Here is a 15857-nt window from a genome sequence, read left to right as displayed (position 1 = left end):
ATCATAAAATCTCATTATCACCTCCATGTTTCGGATGGACAGAATGCCAATCGTGTTAAAGACAAAGTCCACGGGCTTTCCTTTGCAAATGGCCTGGAAGAAGGCTATTGCCGTCTCCTGCAAGCACCCTTGCACCACTGCAAAAGGCATGCGGATGCACGCAGCTAGATCGTCATTTCTCAGAGATACTATCCTCACGTCACCTAGGGAGCAGCAAAAGAGCAACAAGGTCAGCTTCGCAGCGTGGCAGAGGGCTCCCCTAACATGGTCAGGGCACTTCCTCTCAAAAGAGCCTGCTTTGGAGCAGCAGTGTTGAGTGATCTGCTAAACTGCTCCTAGGAGCGTGTTATGGAGTCCCTTCTTGGAAGGCTCAGAGCACTCAGCAAATGGAGGTGCTCACAGGGCATCCGTGATATTGCCGGGGTAGGAATAAAAAGAGGACACGAAGCATCTGAAACGATCTTTTTACGAAGAGGGCAGGATGAGAGGGGCCAACGGGTGCAAGTTTTGGGGAAGTGCATGCCCCTCAGGCTTGGCGCAAGGGCAGGCAAAGGTTTTAGTCTGTCTTCTTACCCGGAATATCTTCCTGAGCACCACTGAGATAGCATTCCTTGGCCAAAACGTCGGAGAACCGAAACATGGGCCGGTGTACAGTGAAAACCTCACCGTTCACAGTGCATTGGCAGCCTTCAAGAACATAGAATGTCCCCACCCCTAGCAGCCTGACACCCTGGGAAGAGCAGCAGAAGAAAAGAAACAAGCATCAGCACCCCAGAGAAGAGAAAACTGACCCATGACGTGCCAGAACACATCATGGGGTGCCGTGCCCACCCCTCGCATGCAAAGGCCAAGGGTCCAGACCTTAGTCCTTGCATGCTGGGCCTGGAGGTTAGAGAGAACCCAGAAAGGGCAGAACACACTTTTCTCCCTATGGAGACTTCCCTGGTTAGCTCTTGTACCAGAAAAGTTGCTCTGTGGAACACTTGTCAAGGGCAGTGCCCTGCAAGGGGACAGTTGCTCTTCTCAGGGCAGGGAATCAAGGACGGCCACTCCACAGCCACAGATGTGTGGACAAGGCAAAGCTTGAGGGATTCCTCAGGGGACGAAGAGGACACAAGACCCACCTTGTTGGGTACCAAGTACTCTTGAATGAAGTCGCATACGCTACTCCAAATGGTGACAATCTCTGGAAAGCAAGGCAAAGAGGTGTCACGCCCCAGGTGGGCAGGCACACAAGCGGTTCACACCCTGCTCACTAAGGAGGTGAGATGAACCATTCCATTCCCCCAATTCACAACAGGCCAAGTGCTCCACGACACAGGATCCACAGGACTGGGCTGCACGGACACCACATGACCCCTTGTGCCCTTTCTAAGCAGGGCTCCTATCCCCCCTGGTTGAGGTGTGCCTGGCCAAGGTGTGCCTCCTGCACGCCTTACCATGTCGGGTGAGATTGCGGAGCGTCGGAAACATGCTTGGCCACAGGAAGTCCATGCTGGTGGCCCCTCACACTCAGTGAGGCCCTGGAGCAGGAGGGTGAGCAGCCAAGTGGTGCTCCCAGTGGCCTCCTCCTCCTCGCACTCCCCCAGGCAGGCGGTAGCGCTGTCGCGCAGCCTCCCTTCGCCCTCTCCTCTGCACTGCAAAGCAGCTCCTCTGGAGATGAGCAGTGGCAAGAGCAGTCCCAGTAGCTGGGCTAGCCCTGGCCTCACAGGGAAGTGCGCGGAGGGGCCGAGGTAGCTGCATTTATAGGGTGGCAGCTGTGGCTGTGATGCAGCATGTGCCACTGTGACCCCAGCCCGTGTCACCAAGGGGCTGCCAGGCATCCCGCCACCCCTGCCACCCACTCTGCCAGACTCTGCCATCCTCGGCCAAGGCCACGTGCAGAGGCTGTTTGGGGGTCCTGCTACCACGTCATGCTATGCTGCGGCGAGCGCTATGTCGCCGAGCTGCCCTGGCTGGGACAGGTCACTTCACTGACCTGGGCGGGCCATTAAAACAGGAAGCATTCCTTATCCAAGGACACCCTGGAACTGCTAGGCCATCACGATACGTTGTTGGCACTTTGCCAACTACAAGTTCCACATCCCTCTGTACTGGGGAGCCCAGACCTGCACATGATATTCCAGGTGCCGCCTCATCAGAGCTGAGGAGAGGGCCTGGACCAGGATCACCTCCCTCAACCTGCTGCCAACACTCCTCCTCCTGTAGGCCACGATCCCATTGGCCTTCTTGGTCACAAGGGCACATTGCTGCCTCCCGGTCAACTTGTTGCCAACCAGGAATCTCAAATCCCTTTGCACAAGGCTGCTTTCCAGCAGCTCAACCCCTAATCCTTCCTGGTACCTGGAGTCATGCCTCCCCCGCTGCACTTGCCTTTGTTGAACCCCATGAGGTTCCTCACTGCCCAACTCTCCAACCTGTCTAGGTCCCTCAGAAGGGCAGCACAGGCCTCTACAGTGTCAGCCACTCTGCCCAGTTTGGTGTCATCTGCAGACTTGCTGAGGGTCCCCCTCTGTCCCCTCATCCAAGTCATTGATAAATACTTTGAACAGCACCGGGCCCAGTACTGACCCTTGGGGGACACCACTGGCTACAGGCCTCCAACTACACTCAGCCCCATTTATCACAACCCTCAGAGCTCTGCCATCCAGCCAGTCCTCCAACCACCTCACAGTCTACCCACCTATCCCACACTTCCTGTGCTTCCCCTCACCCCTTGTCCCTCCCAGGCCTAACAGGAAGCTGAGAGCCAACCACCCAGGCTCCCTCCTGCCCCCGGCAACAAAGTGTTGCCCAGGAGCAGACTGAAGGACCCTTGCGAGGAGCAGGCCGCAGGCACCAATCAGGAAAAGCAGGAGAAGACAAGGCAGTTCATCAAGGACAAATGCTAACCCCTTCAAGGACCAGGCAGGCAGGACATGCCCTTTGAGTCCTACACACAAACACACACACAACAGCCTTCCCCTGGGGAGTTAAGGAGTGGTAGCTTGAAGGGCCACTAGGCAGCTGCACCTCAGCATTTAGTGCCACACATTACAAGGTCCCATACTGATGGCAGGGAGGCACCTCAGCAAAGGAGCCTTGACACTAGCTCGCTACAAAGGACAAGGAGGCCAAAAGGACTCTGTTCCAGTGCTTCCTCTCCCTTTAAAACCTTAAGCTTTTTTCAAAGCACCAGAACACAGATTGGACTTCCCAAGGAGGGAGCTTCCGCCTCCCAAAGCCCTCACCAAGGATAAGAAGACCTTAAATAGTTGGTATGGACATAAGAAACAAACACATTAACATTTTCCCCCTCAGCTGGAAGAAGCTGTAGTTTAATCCAGGACCCTTTTCTTTGGGACATTTGAAGACCTGTGCCACAGAACTGCTCACCTGCACGGTGATGGCACAGAGCAAGGGGCAGGGGAGCCAGGCAGCAGCACGGATCACACAGGCCTCCCCGGCTCTTCCTCAGCCCCCTTTTGCTACAGCTGCAAAGCAAACTCCCCGAGTATGAGCCTTCCTCATGATGTTCAAATCCAGGCATGTTTCACTCCCCTGCATAGCAGAGCGAGGAGCGACCGGAGACAGCGCAGAACCTCACAAAGGGGCTCAGTAGCCTCAGTGCTCCTGGAAGAGGCACCTACTCCAGCCCCTGCTCTGCAAAATCTGCTCTGCTCCGCTCCACTGCACCAGTGCTGGGACAGCCAATGGAGGCAGAGGGCTGTGGGGGCTGCCATCCTGGGCAGCTGTGCAGGGCACAGGCAGCATTTCCCCTCCGAAGGCCGGGGCCGCACACGGCTCTCCAGTGAGGGGCCCAAGGGGCCTTTTGTCAGGAGAACCAGGGAGGGACTGGTCTCCAGCAGCTCTAAAGCAAGCCAGGAAGGAGGGTGGTAGATCTGAGCAAAGGGGCAGACGTAGGGATTCAGAAACAAATCATGGGGATGCCTGAGCTTGAAGGGGCTTTAAGTAGGAGAGCCTGCTCAGCAGCTGGGAGCTTTGATTGTCCTCAGCTGTGTGGCTGGGCCTTGTGGTTAGTGTGGGCCCAGGGCTCAGGGGTTTGCTAAGCACAGGAGGTTGGCTGCATCCCCTCTAGGGACCTTGTGGTGAGGATGGCTGCAGCTCTGTGGAGAGCAGGGAGCTTGGAGAGAAGATGGCCCCCCAATGGGTCCCTGTGGATGTCCTTGCTGAAGTGCCTGAGCAGATGTTCTCTGCACCTCTGGCTACCGGGCTGGGCTGCAAGCGAGGGGACGTGCAGGCCGCTAGCTGGCTGCCCCTGCTGGAGGCCGATCCTGTGCCCTGCCTCTTCACCCAGCCTCCAGCAGCTTGACTGCCTGTGGCCTTTGCCGTGATCGTTGGTACCTCCTGCAGGGAGCGGGCAGTGAAAGCGCCACATTGGCAGAAATGTCCTAGAATCGATGTGAATATAGTGCTAGCATTCCTTTGGCCTGCCCTTCGTAGCTGCACTCCCCATGAAAGGGCCAGGGTGATGACATTTGTGAGGTGGCATCTGTGGCTGTGAGGTGGCATGTGCCACTGTGACCCAAGCAGCTGTGCAAGGCAGCTGTGGCCAGCAGTGTACCGAGGACTGACATGGTCTCATCCTTCCCAGGGTGGGCCCTCGGCCCTGGAAAAGGCTGGGATTTCATCCCCGGGGCGCAGCAGTGAGAGTGCGGCTCTGGCTCGGCCTTTCCCTGCCTCTCGGGGTAGGGCCCCACATCACGGGCACTGCCTGTCCCTCAGCTCCCGGGGCTGGGATGGCCTCGCAGGCAGCACTGCTGGGGTCTCTGTGGCGCAATGGGAGAGCGCGCTCGGCTGTTAACCGGGAGGCTGGTGGTTCGAGCCCACCCAGGGACGACCTGCTTTTCGTGGACCCTTCTCTTTCTGCCACAAAAGGGCTGCTGCTCTTGGGGCTCTTTGCAGTGAGCCCGCCTCTGCGTGCCAAAGGACCTGAAACTGGACCCCTCCCATACAGCCCCACTCTGCTTCTGGAACATTTCCCTAGTCAGTTAATCCCAACGTGATTTTCTTGTCCATGTCAATGCCCACAGTTTGTGCACGTGCTGAAATGAAGAGAGAAAAAGGTCCCGAGAAATGATGTTGTCTGTGTGGACTAGACTTGCCCACAAGAGACATGATACTCTGCTGCCGAGGACTTGTGGGGGCCACAAGATGCTGAGGATGCTGAGAGCAGGCTGTGGAGGAGAGGGAGGAGGAGTTTCCCAGGGAAGGAAGCACTTCTCTTGTGTCATCTTTGTCCCTTGCGAGAAGGCTTTGAGCCTCCCTTAGGTAAGAGGCATCCTCCAAGAGACAGGACTCCTGTTGTGCTCCTTCTCCTGGCATGTGCTGCTGTCCTGGCAGTTGAGGGTGGTGCCAAGGGAACAGGATGGAGCTGGTGTTTCTGCAAGGTCAGGAGGGAAATGGCACCCAAGGAGGAAAGGCAAGCACATGGGCAGCTGTGATCGTATAGTGGTTAGTACTCTGCGTTGTGGCCGCAGCAACCTCGGTTCGAATCCGAGTCACGGCAAAGGTTTTGCGGAAGCCACTGGGAGGAGAGGAGAATTTCAAAAGATAAGGGAGGCATGTGCAGAGAGGGGCCAGGGTGTCTGTTTCCAAAGATGCTGTGGCCTGGGAAGGAGGTACAAGCTCTTCTGCGCTGTCTGCTCCTACCATTCAAGGGGCTCGTGCCTCAACGATTTCCTGGTGTCTCGTGATTGTGCAGGGGCTTATGTTGGGGGGCTGCTGTGGGAGCTGTGCTGGGATCTGGGAAAGCATTCAAGACAGAGCTTGGATACTGATGAGTCTGCCTGCAAAGCAGCCAGCTTTTCAGAGCCCCTTTCTCTTGTCCCTGCTCCCCATGTTGCAAGAAGAGGACTCTCAGCTCCACCTCAAACCACCCTGCGAGCCCAGCCCAACGGCAACTGCCATCCCACTCCCTAGGGCTCCAGGAGCACCAGCTCTTTGCAGGGAGAAAGAGGATGTCCTTTGCTTCACAGGGAGCACGTCACTTCCCTGAGACTCCATGCTTGACCTCTTTATTGCTCTTCTGGCCAAGCCGTAGGCTCATAGTGGGAAGGACACGCTCCATGGCAGGGGGAAGCTGCCTTTCTACCTTGCCTGTAAAGTGAGAGGAGCTGCAAGGTAGCAGGTTTTGCCAGCAGCTGCTCCACCGTGCACGACTGTGGTGAACACTGTTTGCGGGGCTGCCTGGAGGACACAAGGCTGTCTAGGAAGTATCTGCCCCAGGAAGGGTGGGCCGCTGGTGCTCGGGCAGACTCTGTCTGATGGAAAAACATGGAAAAGCCAAAGGCGATTGGGAAAATGAGAGTTTCTGAGCACACAGTGAGCTGTAGACCTTCTGGGGAATCAGTGTGTCTGCTGCAGAGAGGGGAGAAGAGTCCAGCTATGTCTTTGGGGTCCTGAACTGAGTGCTATGGCAGCAGAGCTCAGCTCAAGACTGGCACAGCCTTGAGTGCTGCTGCTTCCACTCTATGGCATGTGGCTTGACAGTTCCCAGCTGGGCTGTATTGCAACAGATCTCACTGCTAGAAAGATGCCCAGCCCAAGGGTAGGGGAATCCCTGCTTGTCCCTGAGCCTATGCTGCAGCTGAGCCTTCAACTCAACTTCGCACTGCTCTCTATGTAGTCTGCCCAGGTCCACTGCACCACTGGAGCCCTCTTGGAAAGGTGGAATGGAGCCCACAAGCAAACCTCTTGGCCTATGACCACCAGGGCTCATCAGCAGGAGCCTGGCCCCTCAAGCGCTTTCCTCTTGCCTTGTGCAAAAAAGAGCAGCCAGCGTGTGTCACCTTTCTGTGAGTGCCCCCTATGGAGGGGAATGACCAACAGGACACGTGCATGGGTATGTGTGAGTGGCACTGGCCTGACAGCAGGTCAGGAGGTGCTGTGCATGCACACCCACTCTGTGGCACACATGTTCCTGTGCCGTAGTCTGTGCCTGGCCATTTTCCTCTCCTGGCTCTAGGAATATCTGCAGTGGAGCACATGCGGCTTAAGAGCTCTACCCTTGCAGCACTATCTTTCGTGAGACACACAATGGTTACTCGGGCTGTGAGCACACATCACTACTATTTAACGATTTGAATTGATTTTAATAAACGCTTTAAGATGTTTGTGGCTGTAGCCAATGTTTGTAGATGTTTAAGATGTTTGTAAGATGTTTAAGATGTTTGTAGCTTGTGGCCAAGCTGTAGGCTCATAGTGGGAAGGACACGCTCCATGGCAGGGGGAAGCTGCCTTTCTACCTTGCCTGCAGAGTGAGAGGAGCTGCGAAGCAGCAGGTTTTGCCAGCAGCTGTCCCACCGTGCGCGGCTGTGGTGAGCGCTTTGTGCGGGGCTGCACGGAGGAGGCAATGCTGGCTAGGACGGAGACAAACCCCGACTTGCTGGGACACATGTTCCTGTTCTGTGGTCCATACTTTTCCAATCACAGAAAACGTCGGCTTTAACTTGTTCTTGTGTCTAGTCAAGAGGCTGCATCTGGTTTGAGCCGGGTTCAGTTGGTTCTTGTTTTTGCCAATTGGAACCTTTTGCTGCTTTGAGGGTGGTGCCAAGGGAACAAACTGGTGTTTCTGCAAGGTCAGGAGGGAAATGGCACCCAAGGAGGAAAGGCAAGCACATGGGCGGCTGTGATCGTATAGTGGTTAGTACTCTGCGTTGTGGCCGCAGCAACCTCGGTTCGAATCCGAGTCACAGCAAAGGTTTTGCGGAACTGCCATCCCACTCCTTAGGGACCCAGGAGCACCAGCTCTTCGCAGGGAGAAAGAGGATGTCCTTTGCTTCACAGGGAGCACATCACTTCCCTGCGGCCCCAGGCTTGACCTCTTTATTCCTCTTCTGTCCAGGCTGTAGGCTCATAGTGGGAGGACACGCTCCATGGCAGGGGGAAGCTGCCTTTCTACCTTGCCTGCAGAGTGAGAGGAGCTGCGAAGCAGCAGGTTTTGCCAGCAGCTGCCCCACCGTGCGCGGCTGTGGTGAGCTCTTTGTGAGGGGCTGCATGGAGGAGGCAATGCTGGCTAGGAAGGAGACAAACCCCGACTTGCTGGGACACATGTTCCTCTTCTGTGGTCCATACTTTGCCATTATTTTCTCCTGGGTTTGGGAATATCTACTTTGGAGTGTCGCTCCACCATAAAAGAACAGCAGCTAAAAGCTCAAGGCCAATTGCAATTTTATTTGGTTACAACCTCATATTTATAAGCAAACCACATGGTATATGTGTCTTACACGCGCTGCGATAACCAATCCAACCTCGCCTGAGCCTTGCCTAACTTCAAATATCCAATCACAGAAAAGGTCAGCTTTAACTTGTTCTTGTGTCTAGTCAAGAGGCTGCATCTGGTTTGAGCCGGCTCCAGGTGGTTTTTGTTTTTTGCCAATTGGAACCTTTTGCTGCTTTGCCCTTTTCCCTGTAGTGGCGCAAGGGGGCTTAACAGCTCTACCCTTCTTCTTTCCTGCAGCACCATCATTCATGAGACACACGATGGTTACTCAGGCTGTGAGCACACATCACTACTATTTAACCATTTGAGGAGATTTTAATAAATGCTTTAAGATGTTTGTGGCTTCAAGGGAGGCAGCTCAGCGTCATCGTTCCTGACTGCGCCATGGAGCTCACGTTTCTTCTGCGCAGCCAGCAAGTCCTGGTACTTCTCCCTTTGATCCCGCAGGGTCATCTGCTGCCCATGGCTAGGACATGAAAAAGGAACCGCTTGGCTGTAGGCATAGGGGAAGGGCACAGAAAGGCTGCAGGCTGTGGCCCCAACTCACATAGATTCACAGGGCAAGAGGGATGGGTGAGCAGGCTGGGTTAGACAAGGCTGGGGTGTCTGGCAGAAAAAGGGAGAGCCAAAAGCCTGCGGTGTCCTGTCATCTCTGGTAGCCACACAGGTCTGGGGACAGGTGGAAACTCAACCCCTGGGTGCCCAAGAACTGGCCCTGCGCTGGAACGTGCCAGGCCACAGGCCACAGCCTCCACAGGCCGTTGCACTGCCGCAAGGGCTGCCATGCAAAGCCCCCTTCCCTTGGGTGCTGCTGGGTGTGGAGGGAAGCCTGGCAGAGGGGAAGGGGAAGCAATTTACCAGAGGAAGTGCTTCTCTTCAGAATTCAGCGACCTATTCAACTCTACTCTGCGTTTCCACTTGTCCCAATGCAGCTGGTAAGTTTCTAGGAGCTGCAGGGTGTGGGTAGCTTGTACGGAGAGCTGCCTGCAAGAGCAGGGAAAAGCTGCTGCGCACACACTCCCAGTGGTACCCAGAGCCCGGGACTTGCCATGCACCTTGGGGCTGCCTGGCATCAGGCTGTCGCCCAGGTCATTCCCATGCCATGTAAATGGGGGGGATACCATTGGCCATACCCAGCCCCAGAGCTCAGTCTGGAGCTCCTCACAGCTCACACCGCTGCTGGGTCAAGATTTCCAGGCCGGGGCCAGGGCTGGTGCTCACTTACTCTTTGTGCAGCCGCGGCCTGCTCTGCGGCTTGCTGAGGATCTCCTCCGCTCTGCGCAGGCGGGCAGCCGTCCTCCCTTCTTCCCCAGGCGAGGGCACTGGCAGATGTGGCCTGTGTTGCTCGGGCAGGGAGCTAAGATGCTGCCACACCTGCATTGGCACCAGACGACATATTGGAGGCCGCTATGAACCACCCTCAGTTGCTGTCAACCCTCAGTGCAGGGCCTGTGCGTCCTCCAGCACACTTGGTATGGTGCAGGCTCAGCAGGGTCCATGAGAAGCACTGCGCCAGGCAGGCAGCCCGCAGGTATCATCCGGCCGGGCTGCTGCACTGCTCCCTACTGCCCCACTCTCTCTTGCTGATGTTGCTGGTGACAAGGTGAACGAGGGCAGGGAATGGCTATCCAGAGCTCTAGTGGGGTTCAGGCAGCCAGAGCACAGCACGGTGCTGTTGGCCATGATCGTATAGTGGTTAGTACTCTGCGTTGTGGCCGCAGCAACCTCGGTTCAAATCCGAGTCATGGCAAAGGTTTTGCAGAAGCCGCTGGGAGGAGAGGAGAGTTTCAAAAGACAAGGGAGGCATGTGCAGAGATGGGCCAGGGTGTCTGTTTCCAAAGATGCTGTGGCCTGGGAAGGAGGTACAAGCTCTTCTGCGCTGTCTGCTCCTACCATTCAAGGGGCTCATGCCTGAAATGATTTCCTGGTGTCTCATCATTGTGCAGGGGCTTCTCCTGGGGGGCTGCTGTGCCAGGCTCTGGGAAAGCATTCAAGACAAAGCTTGAATACTGAGGAATCCGCCTGCAAAGCAGGGAGCTTTTTAGATCCCCTTTCTCTTTTTTTAGATCCCCTCTCTCCCTGCTCCCCATTTTGCAAAAAGGGGACTCTCAGCCTCAGCCACCTCAAACCACCCTGCGAGCCCAGCCCAACAGCAACTGCCATCCCACCCCCCAGAGACCCAGGAGCACCAGCTCTTAAAAATATTCATTGGTTGCTGATGTGCTATTGCTTTCTCTGCCTGGCCGTGGAAGCAGCTTTAGGGGAGGGAACATGGTAAATCCTGATTCCTCTGAAGAGAATCTGCTTCCGGTTCCTGCTGTCAGGCCCAAGTGAGGCAAAAGGCTCAGCACTGCCCTCCTCTGTGGCCTGCATGAGGCATCTACAGCGTCCAAGACAGAAGCGCTGCTCAAGCTGCCAAGAGGCCTCCACCCTATGGCTCAGGGCTCTACCCCTTGGCACACAAGTGGTGGCAGGTCAGTGCTGCTAACAAGTGCAGCAGCAGAAGTGCAGACATCCAGAGCCACTCATTATGCAGAGGGGTAGTTTGCTAGGGAGAACTGCTGCGGGAGAAGCCAGTAGCCCGTTGCCCTCAGGAGTGGAGTGTCATGAGCTGGCCTGGCTGTGTGGCAGCTCCCGGGAGCACGTGTTGGTGCTCAGGGCCTTTCCTCCGCAGCGGGTCCCCGCTGTGGCTACCAAAAGCAGGTCGTCCCTGGGTGGGCTCGAACCACCAGCCTCCCGGTTAACGGCCGAGCGCGCTCCTCCATTGCGCCACAGAGACCCCAGCAGTGCTGCCTGCGAGGCCATCCCAGCCCCGGGAGCTGAGGGACAGGCAGTGCCTGTGATGTGTGGCCCTACCCCAAGAGGCAGGGAAAGGCCGAGCCAAAGCTGCAGCACGCTTCCCATGCTCCTGCATGCACACAGAGCAGTGCAGCTGTGGGCACGGACATGCACCATGTGCTGGACCTGGCTTGCACACGTGCCTTTATTCAGTCTCTTCCACCCTCCTGTTCCCGCATGCTCCTGTGTCCACAGAGAGCCAATGGGTGCAGCTGTGCTTCGAGGGCCTTTTCCAAGCAGCCCTGCTCGGCTCCTGCCACTTGAGACAGGACAGGGGCCGTGTACACAGCACTGCTGCTTTGCCAGGGGCTACTCAAGGCCCGGGCATTTGCTCCTCTCCCTCCGGCTACCCTTATGTGGCAAAAGATTTAAATGCTGCCCTAAGTTCAGACAGTTGTTCACCTTTTCTCTGAGTCCAGGAGGCCATCCTGACTCCAAGATTCCCTGGCCTGGCCTTTCAGGTTCACCCTGTCCTTGCTTACCGTTTTGCTCTTTTTCCCATCTCACAGGCACGTTGTCTGAACTTTGGCTTCTCAGCCCTGACACGGATGAACCGATGGACCCCAGCCATACGCGCAGCACTGTAGCATGCTAGCAGATGAAGCCATCTTTCCTCGCAGTCTCACCCTCTCTTGGTGCTGTGCCTCTTCCGACGCAGTCCTTCACTCCTGCAATTGCATCCCAAACCCCTTGTGTCCCTGCAGACAGCGGGGGGGGGGAATAGTTTGCTGTATTCCTTCAGCTGGCCCCGCTAAACCTTATCTGCACTCCCACAATCTCTCTCCTTTCCTCTCTTTTTTCCAGAGTTTCCTCTCTCCAACCCTGTCTCTTACACCACCTCCCCACCAGCCGTTTATCTGCTGTCCCAACAGGGTCAAGGCCAGTTTCCAGTCCTCTGTCTGAGCTCACGGGTGACCCAGTGGCTGGGTTATCCTTTACACTGGACTCTGCAATCAGTCCTGTAGCCAGGTGTTTTTCAGCCTCATTAATATGTTGCAGGAGGTCCTACTTCCTCCCAGTTTACAGCTCCAAGCTCACAACCTGCACTATGGGAGAGTCCACTGACCAACCCATACAGGCTTCCTCAGGATGTTCTCTCTTACAACAACAAATCCCTATCCACATGCTCATCTCTCCATGTGACCCGTCTGGCTTCCTGTAAGTGCCAAAAATCAACTCTGGAGGGGTTAGTACCTCCAGCAATCACTTCACCATCCGTAGGCTGATTCCACAATTGCATCTGGTCATCAGGACATTTTGGAGTATTAAAGGTTGCCATCAACACTGAGATACAGAGAGCAGGCTCCAGCCTACATGCTCTATGCTGGCCTCTGACTCCACTGGCCTAAAGCGAGGGAGGCTCTATGGTCTTCCAGCCGTGTTAGAGGATCAAATTGTTCATTATGAGCTCTGACAATATAGAAACTGTACAATGAGAAGAGCAGGCATGGCTGCAGGAGGGTTGTGTATACGCTCCCTGCCTCAGTTTTGTGTCCCAGTCCATGAGTATGGTGTGCAAACTAACAGCCACCTGCTTGGTCAACTCACACTTGACTAAGAAATTGATTTAAGTATTAATAACCTCTTTCTACAATAGAGTAATTAGTCATGATGAGTTCTTGAACAGTTAATAAGTATTTTACTGGAACCACAGGAGTTCAGAAGAGACCTTAAGTCTCCCAAGGGCATGATTTAAAAATTGTTTTCAGCTGACCTAAGTGTGAGCTGATCCTTTTGGAGCAGTCACTCAGAATGGCAAGACTTACTGGTTACAAATATGCTGACAAATTGTATGATGCCAGGAATGAGCAGTTGTATGATAACAGATCCAGCACTGTCATGGAGGACATGGACACGGAGTGAGTGCCAGGACCCAGCTGAGCTGTCAATTTCACACCTAACCACGTGGCTCCCAAGCACAACTATCTGGGGGAAAGCTGCCCTGTGCTCAGATCTGGGCACCAATTGGTCGCAAAGCCAATTGCGCTCTGCAAGTTCACACCTCACACACATCCTGATGCAGTCACAGACAGACACAGCAGCATGGATTTATTGAGAGCTTTGGCACAGCTCAGTGCAGCAGCAAAGGGACCTGCTGCCCAGATCCTGCCACAACACAAGGGTGGTGTTTCGCCAGGGCACTGCTTTCCCTTCCCAGCCCGCTGTCTCCTTCTCAGACAGCAAGCAGAGCACCTTCATCATCCCTTATACACTCACGTCCATTGTCAGTGGGGGCTGAAGGAACAGAGCAGAAACACAGTCATGAGTCCAAGACCTCCTGGAGCTCTCACCTGGCTCCCTCTCAGGCCACTGTCTCCCTGAGCCCAGGGCTTGGTGTGTCTAGGGTGAGTGAAGGGAAGAGACACCAACACTTGTTAGGGAGACTCCGTGTCACCTCCTTCCTTCCTGTGCCTCAAGCTCAGAGAATTGTCCAGACAGCTCTATCAGAGCCCAACAGATCTTAGGATATTCAGAACACAGGGCTCTCTGCATTCCTGAATAAAGTGGTCTTACTTGACATGTCCCAGAAGAAGAATCCTACCTGTTCTCCAATTGCGTACCCCATGTCCGTTTGCACCCAGCCAGGGTGGAGGGCTGCACAGAGGATCCTCTGATGCTCATCCATCTTGTTGAATGCTGTCTCCCGCCTTGTGCTTCCCTTGGGGAATTGTGCACAATCCCAGTGCAAGTGTGCATCTGTGCCATGCTGGAGTGAAGAGCAGCTACCTCATGCGAGATCATGCTGCAGAAGCTTCCTGAGTTGAACATTCCGTCTGCCAGGGCTGCAGGAAGGCTCTGATGCCCTGGGTTGTCTTCCTGCAAGAATAAGTGCCTTGGTCCAAGCCCTGTTCTGCACATCACCAATATGAGCCTGGTGCCATTACCTCAGCACCAGGGAAGACGGTACCACTACCAGGCTGACTGTGCTCTCCAATAGCTCAGAGGTACTGTGGCTTTCAAATGTAGTGAGCTGGGAGTAGGAACATTTTGCTCCTTGCCTCCCTTGAGATTTCCACACATTTCTGCAAAACTGATTGCCTCCCTGTTATAACCTGATGAACAAAACCTGTCAATGATTGACCTGAGAGATGTCTGCCAGGAAATAGCTTATATCCAGCAAGGCATCAAGGAGGAATATAATCCTACTCCCCTTCAGCACTTTGTGCTTTGACATTTTCATTATCATACCCATAGAAACACACGCACTGATTTCTTTCAAGGTTTCTTATTTCTGATCTTGATATTCACTTTCATTTCATTCATATGTGTGCAGTTTACCACAATAAATGTCTTGGCAGAGAAGCTTGGAGGTCAGTATCATGGGCCAGCCAGGACAGCTGTGGTTGCTGCAAGGACAAAGGGCAGAACTGCCATTTGACATGAGAAAGCAGATGACCGTCTGCACAGAGCCGCCTGCCCGGTTAAGTTATTGTTCAATAGAAACAGAGTTGATATAGGAAAAGTCAAGCTGAAGGACTGTGAGCTTTAGTGGGTCAAAGGAAAGGACAGAAAAGCCAACAGAAAGAGTAGTGAAACGGGTAAGGAACTCCTGGTGTTTGAAAGGTGTGCATGGACATGACAAGCCCCTGTGAAGACATTAAAAATCAAAGCTGTTAACAAAATCAAGCTGTATCTCTAATCTTGATTTGCTGTCTAACTTGTTGATTCTATTTACATATTGCATCAGAGCTCCTATTACACTGAGCATAACATGTAACAGTGCCTCTCCTTTTGTAGTTTACCTGATTCAGATGAATTATGATTATCCGTGGCAAAAACTTAAGAGCAATTCAGTTACCTTTGCCTCTCTGAATAGTTTCTGAGTTGACAGAGACAGCGGCCTGTCTCTGACCCTGTCTGAGTCTGCAAACCTCCCTGTGTTCTCCTGTCTCCAAGCTGGGGAAGAAATACATTTAGGTCAGTCACAGATGTTGTGGACTTTTCTCATCTGGTATAATTGTCTTGTGATGCCAAGACTGTCTCCAAACCTGGACTGGTGTGGATAGATGAAAGGAAGACCCGTGCAAGTCACTGCTCAAGTGTGCTTTCTTTCACCTGCTTTCTTTGCAGTGTAGTAGTGGGATCATTGCACTGTTGGCTAGATTTAGACCATAAAGCATCAAAACACAGCTCACAGTCATAGGGAAATGGAGACATCCAGAGTGTCTGGGAACATATCTGCTTTTCCAGAACTCTGCAGACTTTCAAATACCTGGTGACAGGATGTAAGGGGTAATTTAGCTGTGTAAGGTGCTCCAGGAGATGCTTGGCTTGCCTGGATTTATAATTCACAGATGGGACTGGTCTCACTTTGAGGTTATCTCTCAGAATTTGAACACAGCTCCCACTCCTACCAGAAGACCAAGCCATGCCCAAATTCCATGTGGGCTCCACATTTTCCATTTGTCACATGTGGCAGCAATGGATTCTGCACAGAAGCCTCCCAGAGCTGCTGCCTCCCGAAGGTGCCCATTTTGATGCCCTGATAACTATCCCAGCAGTAAGAGCAGAGCTGGGTGCCATGACACAAGGTCCTGAGGGGGGCACTAGAGGTTTGGTTATGACTTAGAAAACCGTGCACGGGTATTTGCTGGATCTCTGCAACCGTTTCTCCCCAGCAGACTGCTCAGCAGCCCAAAAACAGTGCTAGAAAGTGGGAAGAAGCATGACAGAGGACAGCAGTCATCACAATCTCTCCCATTCTGCACCCACACCTGGAATACTGCATGTTGCACTGGCTTCCTGCTCTCAAAAGGACAGAGCAGAATGAGAGAGGTACTCGTGAAAGGGGTAG

General features: G+C 54.1%; 5 non-coding genes across 5 annotated transcripts; 4 read left to right on the top strand and 1 right to left on the bottom strand.

The window, feature by feature from the left end:
• The first annotated feature begins 4765 nt into the window (after positions 1 to 4765).
• TRNAN-GUU (transfer RNA asparagine (anticodon GUU)) lies at positions 4766 to 4839 on the top strand. The gene has a single exon. It is a non-coding gene; the product is annotated as a tRNA-Asn (tRNA).
• Positions 4840 to 5437: 598 nt separating this feature from the next.
• Positions 5438 to 5509, top strand: TRNAH-GUG (transfer RNA histidin (anticodon GUG)). The gene has a single exon. It is a non-coding gene; the product is annotated as a tRNA-His (tRNA).
• A 2118-nt stretch (positions 5510 to 7627) lies between these two features.
• Positions 7628 to 7699, top strand: TRNAH-GUG (transfer RNA histidin (anticodon GUG)). Its single transcript has one exon. It is a non-coding gene; the product is annotated as a tRNA-His (tRNA).
• Positions 7700 to 9902: 2203 nt separating this feature from the next.
• On the top strand, positions 9903 to 9974 carry TRNAH-GUG (transfer RNA histidin (anticodon GUG)). Its single transcript has one exon. It is a non-coding gene; the product is annotated as a tRNA-His (tRNA).
• Positions 9975 to 10929: 955 nt separating this feature from the next.
• On the bottom strand, positions 10930 to 11003 carry TRNAN-GUU (transfer RNA asparagine (anticodon GUU)). Its single transcript has one exon. It is a non-coding gene; the product is annotated as a tRNA-Asn (tRNA).
• Positions 11004 to 15857: the final 4854 nt, after the last annotated feature.

This window comes from Tinamus guttatus, unplaced genomic scaffold (genome assembly GCF_059628265.1).
Source record: "Tinamus guttatus ecotype Peru unplaced genomic scaffold, ASM5962826v1 Tinamus_guttatus_pri_ptg000576l, whole genome shotgun sequence".
Taxonomy (NCBI): Eukaryota; Metazoa; Chordata; class Aves; order Tinamiformes; family Tinamidae; genus Tinamus; species Tinamus guttatus.
This window is presented reverse-complemented; position numbering and strand designations above follow the sequence as displayed.